Below are 16612 nucleotides of genomic sequence, written 5' to 3'. Positions count from 1 at the left end.
CTAATGATGTACTTTGGAAAGTAGAGTTCGATACTTTTTGCATTATTTGAACTACTAGTATATATAGTGTTTTGGCCCTGCAATTTAGTTTGATTGCTAATTTTGTGCAAGTCCCTGTAAACTCGCCATGTTAATCTTTGTATTGTTTAATCAAAAGCACCCCTTTTGTGTAAAATACAATGATAGAGCTGTGTATTAGTCTAATTGAACGGTTTTCTAGAAGTGATAGTCTTAATGACCACATGGCAAAGCTTGTTCTCATAATCTTCTTCTTAATTATGACCAAATTACCACTTGCAACGACAAAGTTTAAAATTGGTATTTTAGACTTAGATGAGCTTAAATGGAGTAACATTACGTAGTTGTAAGTTTGTAACTTGATATAGACAGTGAGAGTTCGTATAGCCGACACCAAATTGGGATGGAGACATATATAGTTGTTAGTTTGCAGCTTTAACGACATTGGCGTTGAGAATTTGATGAATGGTACTTTTAGTTAAGTTGAAAGAGAGTTTTGGACAAAGAGTGACTTGAAAGTTGAAAGTATTTTATTTTCTTTTCAATTTGTGGTGACGAGACGTTGAAATAAACAAAAATATGTGAAATGTACTGGAAGAGAGAATTGCGGTATAGATTTCTTAGAAATGCAATGTGTTAACTTTTATATGTTTACACGCAGCCAAATTTGAGCACAAATTTAGGAGCTTGGGAGGAGTTGGTTTTAAGAAAATATTTTTAAGTTCAAATGGCTTATTTTAGTTTTATTTGCTCTAGAGTTTTGGTATCTAAAATTCACTGGTCTGACTTGCATGGCTGGCACAATATAAGTACTATAACCACCCTTGAAAAATAAATTTTGCTGAACCCTTTCACCTAGTTTATCGTGGTGAAATCAACGACGGATCATACACTAAGATTAGGAGATATACGAGATTAAGGTGAGTTTTAAGTGAAAGATGGGGATGGATTTTTTCTCTAACTGGCAATGAGCATGGGAATTGCATTGTCGAGCAGAGGGCGGAGAGGAATTTGGTGTTGCAGGTTTGATGATAGTGAGAGGGGTTGAAAATTTATTGATTCTTTTAGTAGGTATATCGGGATGAGTGAACATATTCTATCCATTAAAAGGTTACTAAGGGTGTAAAGCACATAAAAATAACGTTCACTGGCCACTTTTCAATCCCTATCTTTGAAAAATAGCCACTATAACGGAGCTTCAAATTTTATTGGTGAAACTTCATGTTCAATTATAATAGTTGAAAAGTAGCTATTTGTGAATTCTACCTCTAAAGCACTCTACCAATAAGTTGTCCATTCCCAGAGTTCCCTTGACTACTCAACATTAGTGCGGGTAGACTTATTAAGAGAGGTAAAACATTCTCTACCAAGAAATTCTTCATTATCAGAGGTCAAATCGAGACCTCAGATAAGAGTGGAAAGAACACAATCATCTAACCACACCCCTTGATAATTCGAATGGCCTATTGATATTCTTTTTTTTTTTTTAAAGACTTTGTGTTTCCCCACGAGAACATGACTTGCCTTTAATTAAGATCTTGTACCTTTTTCATAAAAAAGTTGTAGCACATAAACTTATTCCTTGTTTTCAATTATATATGTGCATATAATATTATATAAGGATCTAATGTTGGGAACTTTTAACTTTCTTTGTACTAATGTGCCATGTGGATCTGTCGTTATTGACTTAAAATATTAATTCTCAATTGAGCAACATGTTAGTTACTTAAAGTCTCCATCCCAGTAAAATAGATCTTCCAAGAACCTAGCTCACTAGGGTCAATATCCTAGGGCGATTTGCACGAATGGTATACTTTGTTGTTTGTAGTTAAACTTTATCCTTGTGTTTATATTTCTGCGAATGTGACCTTTTTAAGTTTAGTGAAAAAACTTCAGATGGTAAGGCGACGCAGCAAATGTGACATGCAAGTCATGATACAAATAGGTTGGACGACATGCTATATTCAACCTAGCTATCATGTTAGATAATTTAAAAATTCTACTGCCTGCTGAATTGTAATGATTTTAAGTTTTCACTCATGATACTTCATTTAAACTTATTCTCTTGACAACCACAAACACACCTTGTATTTCTCTCGCCTAATAGAATGTGAATACTTTTTGGCATTTATTCAAAGTTTTGGATTGAAACCATTATATAGGTTGGTTTTACATTGTAACAATGATCAACAACAAAAAACAATGATCACCTACAAGAAAAAAGAATCTAGAAATCCAATCTTGAATTGTCAAGCATAATTGCAATTGGACTTCTTACAGAGTGCCTATTATTAATCCGTTTCAAGAATCCTCGAACAACACCGCTATTTGAACTATTAGCTCTTATTGAAAAGGTCACTTGGTATTCTAACTCCAGGTTCAACTCTGAGAAGTTCAGGGAAGAACGCTTAACAATCACAAAAATTCCTGGTGGTGAACTGATAGACCCTACAAATCCACCAAAACAATCCAAGGGACCTGGTCCCTAAACTATTTTCACAGATAATAATGGCAAGAAAATGAGGCAAGATATTTACGTGGAAAACTCTTTTTTCAAGGTATTAAAAACCACGACCTACCTCAGTAGGATTTCCAACTTCACTAAACTGAGTAATGTTTTAGATTACAAGCTTTCGCAACCTAGGAATTAGACCACTAATCCCTTCCCTTACAATAACTCTATTGCAAGTACCTTCTTGACTAACTCTCGTCAACCACCAAACGAATTCAGCGAACTCTAGCTGAACCCTCACACCACTGTGACTAACTCTAGCCAAATGTTTACAACAAAAGCTTGATAAAGACAAAATACCTACGAAACTCTTCTTAAAGAAGTGTAGGTTTACAATGTAGAGATCATAAAGACTAGATTACTCTAGGACTCAAAACATCTTCTGTTGTTGAGATCTGGTCCTTCAACTTGTCTTAGATTTTTCTTGAAAGCACCGAAGAGAACTGCGGCGGCTTCACTTGTATAAATCTGAACTTTTAGGATTTCAAGTGTTAGGTCAAATAATCCCCACATGTTGTATATATATGAGACCAATATAGAGAGCATGTGAGAAATATGTGACCATGGATAGTGACGTTCCAAGGGCTTTTAGTTTCTAGTACACATACAGCTGTTCTGCTGCAGCTCTGCCTAAACAGTGCAGCAGCTTTACAGCTGTTAAGTGTCGTACAGTACTCCCAGGGGACCTGATGGAGGACCTGGTCCTTTGCCTGTTTGTCAAATTATCGAAACTATGAAATACTATAACTCATCAATTTCCCACTTTTTGATGATGACAAACTCATACGGATATTCCCCCTGAGGACCAGGTTTCTTCTTCATAGCAAACTCAGGTAGAGTGGACGATGCAGCTATTTTATTTGTTCCTGTGAGACTAACAATTGTGCAGTATTCAAACAGCTTGTATCTAGGAACTTCCCCCTAAGGACATGTCCCTCAGCATCATTTTTTCATATCCATCATAGACGGAACTTCCCAGTAAGGACATATCCCTAGTTGGATGTTGCATTTGTAGGATTACAACCCACCAGGTTGCTATCAAACATGCACGACCCACAAATAACACACAACTTTCCCCTTACGCAACACTTCGAGCACATAGCACAACCTACAAGCAACAAAACAAACAACACAAGCAACACAACAAATAACACTCTTCCCCCTTTTGGCATCATCGAAAAGAGACACAAGCACAAGTTTAAAAAAGTTCAAAGATATTAACTCAGGCCGCAGGGGAAGAATCAGAGGAACACTAACAGATGCAACCAAAATAATACAAAGGAGAAACATATGCACAAAACGGAGAGAGTACCATTTAATTAATTTTCAAAAGAGCTTAGCAGTCAATTTGTACCACAAATATACAGCATAAACTTGTCATAGTGCCGATGTCATTAGTCAGACCAAAAAAAGTATTTGTAAGGACAAGGGTTAACAATGAAAAATGAACTAAGAGGATTGAGTCATGGATTTGCAGGTTTGATGGGATTGAAAGCTTTGAGCATCATGTCTATCCTGGTATCTGCAGCTTTGTGAGTGTCCAAGATTTACTCCTGAAGTTTTTCAACCTTCTTCTTCAGCTGAGCATTATCTTCTCTCAACTCTGCAACCTCTGTTGTCTGCACTTCACTTGAACCAAGTCCTTCTACCTTTAACTTAGCAATTTCAGCTTTCAATAGAGCATTTTCAACCTGCGGCCTCTCTACTTCAGCCAAGGTCTTCTCGTTTACCTCAATGAGACTTGAATTAGTAGAGGTGCATCCTGCTCCTCCTTTCTTTTGCACAATGTCACACTCTTGTAGGGTGCCCAAGGAAAACATTTGTTTTTTAATTCCTTTGGTGACCTTTCCAGTGATTACCTTGAAGTGATCAAAAACTTTAGTCAGAAGGAAGCTATAGGGGATGCCATTCTTGTCATCCTTTGTGTCCACAACTTTTATCATATGCTCGATCATGATAGAGGGTAGGCTGATCAAATGTCCTCCATCCAGAATCTCCACTAGGAACAGGTCCTTCTTAGATGCTATACACCTTTTTTCAATCCTAGGCAATATCACTTTGTTGACTAGCTCAAAAAAAAAGTTGATACTGTGGCTTAATTTGTTTCTTGTACAGAGTTTCAGTGGTCACCCGCTCTCCTATTCGGACTATGATACTTTTGAAATCGTCTGAGCACTTGATGTCTTTGCATTTCCCAGTTTTTTAATTCCTTCAGTTGGGACATTCAGAATTTTTCCCAACTGAGCTTCATCCAATGTAAACTCAACTTTTCCAACCTTGCAGACTGGGGTATGACCATCAGTATACTGCAGATTTACAAAGAAATCTGCTACTTCCTTCTCACAGGCTAATGCAGGCCCCTCAAGAAGATGATCCCAACTTTGAGCTCTCAAGATCTCCACTAAATCATTAAATCCATGGTGCCCAATTGCCTCTGGATCAAACATTTTGCCAAGCAACACTTTTTGACCTCTTAGATTTTCTTGTCTCAACTTTTCTTCATCCCTTCTAGATTTTCCCTTTTTGCTAGAACTAGGTCCTTCAGTCGATATTACTTTTGTTTTCTTAAAGGGACCTGCTTCCCCACTAGCTGTGCTCTTTCTCTTCTTAGGAGAGGGGGTCACTTTCTTTACCTTTCTTATTTTTCCAGTGACTTTCTCAGCTTCTATCTCACCCACATTTTTCTTTTCATTGACTACAAATCTCCTTTTTCCTTTTGAACTTGTTCTTTCTAGAAGAGCTTCCTCTTCTTTTTCTTTATCAGACACAGTTACAACTTCCTCTTCATCTATCAGACGACTCAAATTGATTATTTTTCCCAGCTTTCTTTTCTTTCCAGTACTCTTCTCCTTGTTACCTTGAAGAGCAGAGTAGAGTTGTATTGTGGCCATTTGTTTAGTGGCAGTACATTCTTTTTCTCGAGTGGATGTGGGTTTACCCTTGATTTTACTTCCTTTTGATTTTTCACTTCCAGTTTTTTGCTTAAGGAACGTTCCCAGTGCTATATCCCCATCAGAGTTTAACTCTTTTCTTTCAGGAGTTTCCTTCACAGATGATTTTGGGAGACCAAGTTTCTTTTTTTAGAGGTCTTCCCAGAGAATAACAACTGGGGATAAAGGCATAATATCACAACAATCTATTTCGGGACTATGTCCTTCATTCATTTCCTTTGTTCTGCTGGAATTTTCCTGTTCCCTTTCAGTTTCCACAATTTCCTTCTCATGCTCTTCTTCAACAGAAATCTTTCCAGATTCTTCATCAACAACATCATTCATAACCCTTCTGACAATGTCATTGAGGTAGTCACCAATATTGTCAGGACCAACACTTACATTATCACTTTCCATTAGCAATTCCTGTCCAGATTTGTCATTGATTTTCACATTTTCAACATTTTCTTCTCTTAATTTCTCTATGCTTTCTGCCACCATAGAACCCTTTTGTCTTTCTTCACCCTCAGCAGCTATGACATCCACAGTTGTTTCTTTATTACAAAGAGCACTCAAATTGTCTGCACACTCAGCATTTAGTGGTACACATCTCTCTATAACTTTCTCACTATTCAGAGAATCTGGGTTACCTGAATTTGGAGATGTTTTCTTTAAAACTCCTGCTTCCTTTTTAAGTAGGTCCTCTTTCACTATCGAGTGGTCTTCAGTGATGTAATTGTTTGTCACCTCCATCCTGTCATCCTTCTCAACGGATTCCTCAGAGAGATTAAGGTATTGTGAGGTTGACATACTCCCTTGTGAGTCGAGCTTTTCTGAAATTTTTGGGATCATGGCGATGGAGGAGTATTTTTCCTGAGTTGTGCATTGTTCAGTAGTGGTGGAAACAGGAACATCTATTATAGAGGAAGACGAGATAGGGTTTTGGTCAGATACGTTTTGAGATTTTGAGGGAAAAGGAATTGACTTCGGGTCAGATGAAATGGCTAGTTCAATAGAGAAGAATGAGGGGTTAGCTTTAGTGGAAGAGGGAGATGAAGATTTTAGGTTATACATGGTTAAAGTTATGCTAAGGGAGAAGAGATGGAGAAGAAACGGAATGAGGTTTTGAAAATTTTGAATTTTGTGAGAAGAGAGTGATTTTTTGGCTTAAGGAGAAGAAGAGGTTTGTTTCTTATTGGTTAAGGAAAGGAAGCGGGTCGGTTCTGAGAAGATGGAACAATTGGCTCATTTTTAGAAGAGGCCGGAACTAATAGTGACATGGCACTCAAGAAAAATTAAACCATATGTAAGTGCTTAAAGAGACTACTAACTTGAGTCAAAGGGACCTGGTCCCTTGACACTTTTGACAACAACTTAGGCACAAATTCTGATGAGTGTTATGTCTCCAATGGTAGGTTGTCTTGAGATTTCCATGTGAGCATACCTGTAATGGTATAGAAGTGAGTTAGATATCTCTAAAAAGCGCTTCACGCATTGTACCTTTTCTCTTATCATTGCCAGTCACGAAGGAAACGTTTGATGATCTTGAATAGCACCGACTTCAAGTGATTTCTATTGATATGCTCCCAACTCAAGGCCTCGATGACGAAGTAACCAAACTGATATATGATGCAGATCTTCATGTAAGATGTTATTGTATATCCACTCAAGATATCTCATTTCATGAGTATTCTTCAAATTCAAACGAAATCTAGTTCAAAAGATTTCAGCATATCGGACATACTGATGCTATCTACTGAGAAGGAGTAAGGACTAGATCCTTTCTTCCCTTAAAACACTCTTGTTCCTTGTTAGTTATTGCCAAAAAAAGCCCCTTGAATTTAGTTGAGTTTTACCATCCATCTCAGCACTTAGTACAGGAATTGATGGGTGCTGATTGTTAAGAGATTCACTTCACACCCCAGTGATCTTAACACCCTTTTTATCCTGACCTTTTGAGGAGGTCCTTAATTCCACTTGAGTTGACTGATCAAGGTACCTTTTGATGGCTACTATTGGTAAAACCAGAAAAAGATTCCTTATTTGTCATTTTTTCTTCAGAGATTTACTGTCCATGAGCTAAATACCCTTCTCTTTTCTCTTCCCATGTCATTTCTGATGCAATCTTCTTCAGACTTCGAAGGAGCTTGGTTGCACGTGCTGAAGGAAGCGGGTTCTTTTGCATCTTCTGAGCACTTTGCTAAACCTTCTTCACTTGCTATCCTCAGCTTGAATCATCATTTTGACTTTTCACTCTGTCCTCCTCTGCTTTTGTGATTAGTTTCCCTTTAGTGTCTATCCCTTTTCAAATCCTTCTCGGGAATTGGGACTGAAGTGTTTGTACTAAGCTTGGGCTTCTTTTCAATTTGACAGCTCGCAGAAGGTCTTCTAAAGGAGAAGCCTGATCAAGCACCCATCTAACACATAACACACAGAGAATACTATCCTTCATTAACATTACTGAGAGAAATTAAGTATCCACTTGGCACTTAGCAGTGGATACTGCTTTAGTGCACTTGTACTTCAAATCTTCGGCTTGGTACACACATGCAAGTTCATGGGAGAATGTCTTTCCAATTTTTCTCACACAAAGAGTATATCATCTCTTCATGTTACCACTTGACATACTCCCACATTTTAAGGCTTTGAGTGAGAGAAAAAAATTATTTATTCTTTCAACCATATGCTCAGAGCAGTCACCATGTACCACCCATTGTTGATTGCCCGTCTCTCACTTTAGTCTTTGCACACAATCATTTGTTGGACTTAGGAACCCAAACCAACTTGGGTCCCAAGTACTGATAGAATGGGTGAACTAGTTGTTTGTTCGCCCATGCTGGTAACGCACTCTTATTTTTGTGGGGACCAGGTCCCTATTTTCTTGGTCTGTTAGCATCTTCTCTGTTTTTCTGTACAGACTGAACTTTTGCTTTACTCAAGTCCTTGCAATGAGCAGCATGACCATAATGAGTGAACCACCAGTTTTGAGTCACAGAGGAACATTCACCTTGCATATTGCAGGAATTCGTGATCATTTTAGCACTAAAGCTCTGTTTTCCATCATCATTTTTGCACGCAACAGAGGTTTTATCCAAGGGCAAAATCCAAAGGAGTGATTCTTCAAGTTTAGTTTTGACTTGTTTTAGCTCCTTTTGAAGTAGCTTATTCTTATCTACTTCATCAATGAAACTCAACCTGGTCTCTTCAAGTCTTCTTTCAATCTCAAGGTGAGTCTTACTCCCCTCCCTCTCTTGTTTTTTCCAAGGCATGTTTATCCATTTTTTCATTTGGCTATTTAACAGGGCATTATCTCTAGACAATTCCTCAACTTGTTTCCTTAGCTCCACTATAATGACAGCCATACCATCTCTTGCTTGCTCTAAGGTGTCAGCTTCCTCATCTAGAGTGTTTTTCTCATTTGTAAGACTATGATATGCATCAATTAATAGATTTGCAAGAGATATTAACTTCTTTTGAGAGTAGTTTTTCAGATTTCTTTGAACATCGGAAAGATTTACCTCATTTTCAATCTCATCTTCAGATTTTGCCACAAGTGCAAATAAAGAATCACATTGTGAAGATTCCCTAGCATTATTTTCATCTTCAGATTTGTCTGAGGTATCTTCCCAAGCAGCCAGAGCCTCTTTTACTATGATGTCAGCAATAGTTTTTGAATTGAGCTTGTCGACCAGTTGCTGGTTCTTTTCCTTTCCTACTTTAGCATTTCTGCTGCAGCCTCCTATCTTCGTTAGTTCCTCAGTAATGAGAGTTAATCCAGACTCCTCATTTCCTGGGTTATTTTTGTCCTCCTCCTTGGCAACTTTCCTTTTTAGCTCATACATCTTGAGATTGTATACAAGCTCATCAAGAGTTATTTTTCCCAAATATTCATATTCAATGATGGAACACACTTTCGTTTCCCATGACATTGGTAATGCCTACAGTATTTTGTGGTTAAGGGACTCTTCCTCATATTCTTTACCCAGAGAGAGAAGTTCATCAATGATTGAGGAAAATTAGCATACATATCAAAAATTGACTCTCCATCCTTCAATTTGAAGAACTCGTATTCAGTAGTAAGCATCTCAATCCTGGACAACCTTGCCTTCCAACGTTTATAATATCTCGGTGGCCTATTGATATATTCTTCTTCTTCATGGTTTGGTGGATCAGACATAGCGTGAGATCCTTTCTAGGTGTTACCTTTTAGAAAGCACCTGCTCTAATACCAATTGATAGACCCTACAAATCCACCAAAACAATCCAAGGGACTTGGTCCCTAAACTATTTTCACAAATAGTAATGGCAAGTAAATAAAGCCCTACCCTAGTAGGATTTTCAACTTCACTAAACTGAGCAATGTTTCAAATTACAAGGTTTTGCAACCTAGGAATTAGACCACTAATCTCTCCCCTTACAATAACTCTATTGCAAGTACCTTCTTGACTAACTCTACTCAACCACCAAACTAATTCAACTAACTCTAGCTGAACCCTCACACACTGTGACTAACTCTAGCCAAGTGTTTACAACAAAAGCTTGATAAAGACAAAATACCTACGAAACTCTTCTTAAAGAAGTGTGGGTTTACAATGTAGAGATCACAGATACTAGACAACTCTAGGACTCAAAACATCTTCCGTTGTTGAGATCTGGTCCTTGAACTTGTCTTAGCTTGTTCTTGAAAGCACCGAAGAGAACTGCGGCGGCTGCACTTGTATAAATTTGAACTTTTAGGATTTCAAGTGTTAGGTCAAATAATCCCCACATGTTTTATATCTATGAGACCAATACAGAGAGCATGTGAGAAAATTATGACCATGGATGGTGATATTCCAAGGGCTTTTAGTTTCTAACACACATACAGCTATGTTGCTGCAGTTCTGCCTGAACGGTGCAGCAGCTTTATAGCTATTAAGTGTCGTGCAGTACTCCTAGGGGACTTGATGGAGGACCTGGTCCTTTGCCTGTTTGTCAAATTATCAAAACTATGAAATGCTATAACTCATTATGAACCAATTTCCAAATGGTAAGATGATTTAGCATCCCCAACATTAGTCACCTTTCTTATATATGTTTTAGCACTTATTTCAAGTTTAATGGAGAATGAAGGATAATTTAGTTGTGCTTCTGGAATACTTTTCACTTGTTTGCAATCCACCCTACATTGTAGAAGGTTTCTTACCTGTGCATTTGTATAATTCAAACCACATAAGTAAGGCAAGTAATTCTCAAATTGTGTATCATAGACTAGTCCTGGATCATTAGCTCTTGATGGATTGACATGTCCAGCACCAACGGCTAAAATTCTAGCTAAACGGAGCCTTTCATCTAAGATGGGATTGTTGGCAAGGTTTACTGTATTAGCAGTTGTCATGATTGCTGATTTAGTAGCTGCAAGAGACCAAAAGGGGTGTGTGATTTTCAGCAATGCTGCTACTTCACTGAGGTGAGGACAAGACATAGAGGTGTCTGATGCAATATTGAAGGTATATCTTTTGTATTAGGGGATAGGATGAGCAGCAAGAATGTTAACACCAGGACCAATAATATCAGGTTTCAAGATTCCAGGACTGGCTACGCTTGGTCCGCGAGATGAAAATGAAGCAACCACTGAAGCATCTTTATCTCCGATAATTGTTCCTTGGAATTAAATTCTTGCAACTAATTTTGATGATGAGTTCATGTAGGCAACAATATTCATTCCATCTTGATAAGTAATAACCAAAGCTGGCAGGACGTGGGCATCGGCTGACTTAGTGACACCAACATTTGGCCCATTGTAGATAATCATGCCAACACCACTAGCATCCTTTACGTCTTGTCCTTTTCCAATCCTGGAATAACCACCACCTGCCATGCACAAAACTATTTTATTTTTAATATCAGGGTTATTTAGTGAACCTGTTCCGTAATAAGGGCTGTCAGAGTCAGTTGGATTCAATGCAGGATCAAACAAAGGGAAAAATGTTGAATTATGACCCTTTGGATGAAATGCTAATTCGCCATAGAATACTTTATTTTTTCCAAGTTTAATAGTGGCCTTAATTTTCCTGTCGAGAGTGCTTGCTCCTACAGCCAGTATCCATGGAGCTTCATTTGATAAGATGTTATCGTATGGACCCCTATTATCAGCAGAGCAACTTACAAGAATACCTCTCTGTGTTGCATTATACGCACTGACTGCAATTGGATCATCATAAAATGGCAAATTCCTTCCCGCAAGGGAAATGGATAAGACATCTACTCCATCATCAGTAGCTACATCCATGGTAGCTAGAGTGTCACTGTCAGGGAAACCAAACGAATCACATACCTTATAAATGGCCAGGTGAGCAAGAGGGGCAATCCTAACTGCAGTGTCGTTAGCATTCCCATTCTCATTGGCACCTTTCATAAAACTTCCAGCAGTCGTGCTAGCAGTGTGTGTACCATGTCCGTCATCATCTGACGGAGAGTAACTGTTTATTAGAAGGCTCCTCGCACCAAAGAGCTTGTTGTTACACTTTATAAAGAAGTTCCAGTCACACCCGCCCTTCCATTTAGCAGCAGGAGGAGGCATTCCTTTGTCGCTAAATGAAGGATGATTAGGAAAAATCCCGGTGTCCAAGACTCCAATGATCCCACCTTTCCCATAGTTGGAATCCCTCCACAAGCCCATGTTTTGCTGCAATCCAAGAAAATTCGGAGTATGCGTAGTGTGCAAAGGCAATATTCTTTGTGGCTTTGCAGATATAAAGCCTTGTTTCTTCTCCATTTCTTTCACTTGCTCTGCTGATAATCTTGTTGCAAAGCCTTTCATCACATTGTGATACGAATATATCAATTGCGGCTTGTCATGCGATCCAGAAGTTGCTATGGTCTTTGGCAAGAAAGAACAATATCAACTCTCCAAATCCATTCTTGACGATTGAGTGGAAATTTGGCTCTCTGGAGATTTGACTTAAACTATGTATGTCTCCAAATTGCTCTGGATACTAGGCCATGAAAAACAACCAAGTATAGAGAAAATAACAAGAAGGATTTTCAACATTTTCATGGCTGCAAATGGGCTATGAGAAAGGTACGGACTTTGAACTAATGAATACTTTGGAAAGTAGAGTTTGATACTTCTTGCATCATTTGAACTACAAGTATATATAGTGCTCTGGCCCTGCAATTTAATTTGATTGCTGATCTTGTACAACACCCTGTAAACTCGCCATGTTAGTCTTTGAATTGTTTAGTTAATAGCTGCCCTCTTCTTTAAATTACAATGATTGAGATGTGTATTAGTCTAATTGATTGGTTTTCTAGATGTGGTTACTCTTAATGACCCCATGGCAAAGCTTGTTCTCATAATCGATCTTCTTAATTATGACAAAATTTCCAAAAAAACTACATAGTTTATAGTTAGTATTGGAGTTAAATGAGTTTAAATGCAGCAACATATATGATATAGACACTGATAAATTCATATAGCAAACCCAAAATATAGTTAAGCCGTCATTGTAGTTGTAAATTGCAAGTTTGACATTAATATATTGACATTTATTTGATCAATGTTGACTGTTTTCATTGAGAACTTACGAAGATTTTTGGTTAGCTTTGACAAATCTGCTCTAGAATCTATATCAACACCTTCTTCACAAGTGTGGTCTCGCGAGGGTAGGACCTTACCCCTACCTTTGTGGGTAGAGAAGATATTTCCGATAGACCCTCGGCTCAAAAGAAATGTATTCGACGCAGGATTGCAAGAAAAGTAAAACATCCAAATACTGCTAAAACTATTCAGGTTTGATATTTTTAGATAAGTTGAAAAGAGAGTTTTGGACAAAGAGTGACTGGAAAGGATCTTATTTTCATCTGGATTAGTAGTGATCAAGACGTGTGATGTTAATGTGAAGCTTAATAGAAGAGATAATGTGCAAATGTGCCAACTTGTATTATGTGTACACAAAGCTAAATTTGACCACAAAGTGTTGCGGAGGAGTTGGGTTTGAGGAAATTATTTTTGAAGTTCCAGCATTAAATACTTCCTTTAAATGACTTAATTTATTTTTGTTTGCTCTAGAGATCCCGTGGCTAAACATTTTTCGAACTATCCTATATGGACGCTGCAATTTAATTTTAACTCAATTTATAACATTTTTTGCACGTCTACCTACTTCGTATTAATTTCAAAGACACGAGACTTGACAAAGCATCTGCATATCTGAAGTCATTCCAAAGTGAGTCCACATACAAAAGGCATAACATAAATAGTCATATCAAAATCGGATATATGTGCACTTCTCCCATCAAAAACTCATTGGTCCTACTAATGTGTCTTAGTATTGTGTAATAAGTCCTTTAAGCGGTTAGTATGGGCTAAAGCGTAAGTCCTTTAAGTGGTTAGTATGGGGTAAAGCACATAAAAATAGTGTCCGCAGGTCAATTTTCGACCATATCTTTAAAAATTTGCTATTTTCATGAAGTTTCAAATCGCATAGTGAAACTCTATGCTCAATTACAGGGGTGGAAAAGTGCTTATTAGTGAATTTTACTTGTAAAGCACTTCATTAAGAAATTGTCCATGCTGGGTTTGCCCGACTAGTCTGTTTTTGTGTGGGATAGGGTTACTAATAAAGGTAAAATGCGAAGTTTTTCATTTTCAAAACTCGAACAGAGACCTTAATTAAGGATGGAAAGATCACAATTATCTCACCACGCCCTCAATGGTTCTTCATATGACCTATTGTTGATATAAAAAAGGTTTTTAGACGACTTCACTTTTCTGTTGCCCTAAAAGAACATGACATACCCTTAATTAAGATCTTGTCGATTTTTATAGATAAACTTTGAGCATATAAACTTATTCCTTGCCAGAAAAAGGGAAATAGTTGAGTAAATTAAGGGCCAATTAGCTGCCATGATTTCCCTTGTTTCCAATTCTGCGCATATAATATTATAACAATCTAACGTTGGGAACTTTTAGCTTTCTTCGTAATGATGTACCGTGTGGATCTGTATAAAATATTAGTCTTTCGAATTCTTGGTTGAGCAACATGTTAGTTTAAGGGTCCATATATATTCCATGAATCTAACTGGGGTCAACCTCCTAATATTGCTTAACTTTGTTGGCGGTGTGAACAAAGTTCCACTGGTTATGTAGCTGAAAAGAAAAGTAAGTTGTGTATAAGGTATATGAATGCTCTTAATAGTTTAAATCCTTTTAGGGTATATTATTCGCGAGAAGTTGGTCCAAAATGAACAATATCACCTCATATTAAGAGTATCTTTGAATTGTTTTATCTCAACAATTGGTATCAAAGTCAATAGACAAGTATGGAGATGGTAGAATGATTGCGTAAGGCCCAGCTTACTGTATTTGTTCGTCTAGGCGTGGGTGTATAATTACCTTCACCTATAGCATGGAGACGCATATACAAAAAGGAAGCATGAGGGCTTTGGTGATCATAAATACTCGAATGACGTGAGTGGTACACATTCAATCTCCGGATAAGTCCGTAAGATGATAGCAGGCCACGTAGAACTTAGTTTGAGATTGTTGGATGTGTGAATAAAGTCTCACATTGGTAGCTGTAAAGAAAAGTAAGCTATATAGTATAAATGCTTGAAGATTATACCCTTAATGGACATGGGAGGCCTTTTGAAAAAATCGTACGGGTTTGGCTCAAAACATACAATATCAAATCATGTTAAGAGTAATTTTGGATTGTTTTAGCGCAACAAATTTAAGCACAAAAAGATAGGTTTTCTTGATATTTTATGTTTTTGTGACTCGTTTTATCCTCTGGATGCTTACATTTTCTCTCTAAGTGGACATGTTATGAAAATTTCTTATATGAGGTGTTTTTCTTTTGGTTACTCTTTTCGTTGGAATTACGCATATTACTAGAACAATAAATTGTAGTATGCTTCAAATGGGATTGAGTCTCACGTCTCTTACTTTAAGCATCTTGCCGAATCATAGATAGAGCAATAATGAACAAATTTTTATTTTAAACTAGCTTGAAGTCTTCAAACATCTCCAAAATTCTCCAAGGCAAAACTAACTAGCCTTTTAGACGTGGTTTGGTTGTGATATTAGAGCAATTAATCCGAGCATAGAAATCATAAGATAATATAGTGTTTGGTTGACTGTAAATGGAAACAACAACCGCCGTATAACTAATGCACCTCAATTGTTTCAGTAGGTACCTGCTATCTCCCACGAGCATAGATATCGAGTTAGATGAAAGTAACAAGATTCTCAATGTACTGGTTATTTTCTTTTGTTTCAATTCTATACTCAATTATTTGTTGGCCTAAAATGAGGAAAAAGTGACCATTAAATATTAATGGAAATATAGACACTGAGCTAAAGAGATGTTCAACGCTAGCCCATTTCAACATTAATCCATTTTAGATGTTTAACGACTATACAAAATATATTACTACATGAAATTATAACACTCTCATTTTACAATATTACTACTATACATAAATGTGTTTGCGTCGCGCGTGCGTGTTTGTTTAAAATCTGATCTACAACTATCTTATTTAACTTTCATGAAACCATATAAGATAAACATTTCCTTACATTTGAATGATAAAAAAAAAATTGGGTCTCATAAAGATCAGGATTTAAATTGTAATATCACAAAGTTCAAATTCATTATTGTGCTTCCCCTAGCTAGTACTCGTAGCTTATTTATAAGAGAGCGAGAGAGTTTGACTTTTTTGTATTTATTTATAACAAAACAAAATTCTCGATCCAACACTTGTTAGTTTCGAATGTACATAGTTGATGCTAGTTTCCAGTATACATACTAATTATTCACATATTGCCAACCTTTTTATGAGGTTGATAGGAGGTTTGGTCCCTAGTAATTCAACTCATAAATTGCTTAAAAATTAGGTCACCGAATAAATTCTCAACCCAACGCAAGTCTCTTTTGACTTTTTTTTATTTTTCATTTAGTGTTGGACATCTATTTTGGGATTCGATTACTTCGAATTCACACCGAAAATTTCAAATTAAGATAAAGCGCTCCCTATCAAAAATGACTCCATAGTCAGAATTCAAGCACGAAACCTCTGATTACGAATGGATAAATACTTATTCTCTATCACAACTTTTGATTTCTTTTTAAGCGAATCTACTAGGAGGGGTGCCTAGTAGCCAATT

The 16612-nt window shown here is 37.2% G+C and overlaps 1 pseudogene; it reads right to left on the bottom strand.

The window, feature by feature from the left end:
• Positions 1 to 2245: 2245 nt before the first annotated feature.
• LOC132612315 (subtilisin-like protease) lies at positions 2246 to 12499 on the bottom strand (annotated as a pseudogene).
• Positions 12500 to 16612: the final 4113 nt, after the last annotated feature.

The sequence above is a fragment of the Lycium barbarum genome, chromosome 9 (genome assembly GCF_019175385.1).
Source record: "Lycium barbarum isolate Lr01 chromosome 9, ASM1917538v2, whole genome shotgun sequence".
NCBI classification, from domain to species: Eukaryota; Viridiplantae; Streptophyta; class Magnoliopsida; order Solanales; family Solanaceae; genus Lycium; species Lycium barbarum.
The sequence above is the reverse complement of the archived record's forward strand: the minus strand, read 5'-3'. Positions and strand labels throughout refer to the sequence as shown.